The following is a 3,398-nucleotide window of genomic DNA, read 5'->3' as shown; positions in this document are numbered from 1 at the left end:
TTTGCATGTTTTATTATTGGTGTTGTCCTATGGTGCTCTCCATGTCGCGCAAGCGTGAGGGATCCCTGCTGTAGGGTCTGCAATAGTTCATGATTTGCTTATGGTGGGTGGCGTGAGTGACAGAAGCACATACCCGAGTAAGTATGTTGTTTGAGTATGGGAGTAAATAGGACTTGAAACTTTAATGCTACGGTTTGGTTTTACCTTAATGATCTTTAGTAGTTATGGATGTATGCTAGATTTCCAATAATAAGTGCGTATGATCCAAGAAGAGAAAGTATGTTAGCTTATGCCTCTCCCTCATATAAAATTGCAATAATGATTACTGGTCTAGATATCGATTGCCTATGGACTAATAACTTTCTTGTGACAAAAAGCTCTCTACTAAAACTAACTTAGTTGTGTCGGATTCAGGGTTCCACAGACCCTTGAGAGGTTCGAACACTGGGGTGCGTGCAAAGAACTCGTCCTCCCTAGTCTGCCTACCCACCGATCCCACGGCCTAGCTCGATGAACCAAATGGACAAGGAACACAACAGTTTACCCAAGTTCTGGCCACCTTGCAGTGTAAAACCCTACTCTTGCTTTGTGGTGGATTGGCCTCGAGGGGCTGTGGATGAACTAGTACAATGGTCAAACAACCTTAGAAGGTAAGGTGTTCTTGTGCTTGATGAGCTGGTGAGCTAGTCTGGGTGGAAGGGATCCGATCCTCCCCTCTCTCTCTCTCTCCCTCATTGGTGGTGGATAAGTCCTATTTATAGTGGCCTTGGTCCTCTTCCCAAATGAAAGGTGGGAAGGGAACTCACCACAACCCAATTCAAAGGGAGACAACTAGTACATGCTATCCTGAAGAAATAGTCTTCTCCTACAGAAGCTCCTGGTCGTGACGCCGCGGTGGGATCCGCGGTGACCTCCGTCTTGGCGCTCTTGGTCTTGTTGCACCGGAATGTAAACCTTTACATGATCCCTCGAGACTCCGCGCCTACGCTTGCTGCCTTAGCACCAAAGAGGAAACTAGTACACTGCGTGCGCTGGTGCCCGTCTGGCCTTGGTCGTCATGGCTCACGTCATATGAACCTCACAAGAGGTGCACCTTGCATTGATATCTCCTCTCCTCGGGAGCCATCCTGGGGAAGCCGCCCCTAAGAAGGTCTTGATGCCGTCCTCCTCGCGAGGCTTGGCCCCTCGCAAGGGTCTTGGGTTGTTGATCCTGCAGTTGGGCCGTACTAGGCCGTCAATGGAGCCACGTCATGGGCCGCAGGCAGGCAAGTCTGGGTACCCCCAGTCCCAGGACACCGACAGTAACCCCCGGGCCCAAGGCGTGCTCGAACTTGGCTTTGAGGCAAAGCCAAAGTGATAGAGGCGGGGGTGTCCCGATCTTTCGATGAGATGATAACTATCGATTTGGTGAAGATGACTTTGACGATCCGACTACAAACGTGCACGACGTTGCGCCTTAGCAATCGCTAAACCAACTCCGAAAGGTTATTGACCACGCTGGAGCACAATCAACCTGACCACGAAGGTCTATTCCTGCAAGCAATCGAAGAACAAGCAAGAATATGATAAAAGCAATCTGAATATTGCGAGTATATATGAAGTATTGATAAAGGTGGGGATCCGGAAGCGGTCTTGGTCTGATCGTTGGACACAAACGAAGTACACGAAGTTGCAATGGCTAACTTTTAACTAAACAAATCCCAAGGAAAAGCTACTAGATAGATCTACTTATATAGGAGCAAGGGGTGGCGGCCAAGGAGGTGGGAGGACGTCCCAAGGCAGCCTAAAACTAAATCTAGGTCGTACAAGGCCAATGGGCCCAAGTAGAGGTGATGTAACACCTTTGGACTTGTAGTTTGACTCAGATTCTGCTGCAGCATCAGATTGTTTCGTCCACAACTCAACGCTCCGGACGAATTTGAAGGTGATTCCAATTGGGTTGGAAAGTGCACGAAATCTAGTTTCCAACAAAAAAAGAATCACCCAATTCGGAGTCGGTATGAAAAACTTGTGTGCGTTTTGATTCAGGTATGTCTGTGCAGTCCGAATCTGAATCCAGAACGTGAGAGACTTGGACTCTATCTTCTCTTGGGCCAAAAGTGACGTGAGAGAACTTTTTGGACAGCAAATAAACATCTCTTTCTTCCTTATCTTCATATGTGGATTGTACAAATGTCCCATACACCTGCAATTAGACAAAACACAACAGTGTGTGAAGTATTTTTGTTCTGGATAACATAAATAGATTATTGAATAGTTTGCACTAGAAATCACCTGACAAATATGCATATATGCAATATTTTTGGTCATATCCAAGGTAGTCATGTCCTCATCACAAAGGGCAAGTGCGGAGCGCCGCAGGCCCTAACCGCCTGTGACCTTAGTCGACGCATGGCGATTGATGGCACACGGGTGCCTCCGCTTCCCAATGTTGCCTTGGCAACAGTCCTTTCCTGGTAGAAAGGCTGGCGCCTGCTGCAGAGCTTTCATTGCCTTCCCTTCGTCTTGCTCGAGATCCCCTTCTCCTTCTGCCTAGAAGACCTCCAGATCCACCAAAACTCATCCCAAATCCGCGACTGATGGCCACTGACGCCGCGGCCAGGCGTCAAGCCTCCTGGTTCGAGCCAGTGCTGAGCGCATCCACCATCACCGAGGAGAAGCACCTCGCCACCGCGTGTAACACCCAGGATGTAACTTTCCCAATTTGTACTCCAACTCTTGCCGTTTCCGGCGTTAAGTTATTTTATTTTCTCGGGTTCTGGTTTTTGTCTCCGTGTGTTGTTGTCGTTGTCATGCATCTCATATCATATCATCATGTGCATTGCATTTGCATACGTGTTCATCTCATGCATTCGAGCATTTTCCCCGTTGTCCGTTTTGCATTCCGGCGCTTCGTTCTCCTCCGGTGGTCATTTCTACCTTTCTTTCGTGTGTGGGGATTAAACATTTCCGGATTGGACCGAGACTTGCCAAGCGGCCTTGGTTTACTACCGGTAGATCGCCTGTCAAGTTTCGTATCATTTGGACTTCGTTTGATACTCCAACGGTTAACCGAGGGACCAAAAAGGCCTCGTGTGTGTTGCAGCCCAACACCCCTTCAATTTGGCCCAAAACCCACCTAAGCCTTCTCCATCATCTAGAGCGTTCGATCACGATCTGTGGCCGAAAACCGCACCTCATTTGGACTCTCCTAGCTCCCTCTATGCCTATATATAGACCCCTTCCCCGAAATCCGGATCCCCCCTCGTCCGAAATCCTAAAATATCTCCTCCTCCGCCGCCGGACACGTCCGGACGGACCGGACGCATCTGCTCCGCCGCCCGCAGCCACTCCGAGGGCGCCATGTGTCCCGCGCCCACATCCCCGCCGCCAGCTCGGGGAGCCCGCATCCGGCCCCC

This window comes from Triticum aestivum, chromosome 2A (assembly GCF_018294505.1).
Source record: "Triticum aestivum cultivar Chinese Spring chromosome 2A, IWGSC CS RefSeq v2.1, whole genome shotgun sequence".
NCBI classification, from domain to species: Eukaryota; Viridiplantae; Streptophyta; class Magnoliopsida; order Poales; family Poaceae; genus Triticum; species Triticum aestivum.
The sequence above is the reverse complement of the archived record's forward strand: the minus strand, read 5'-3'. Positions refer to the sequence as shown.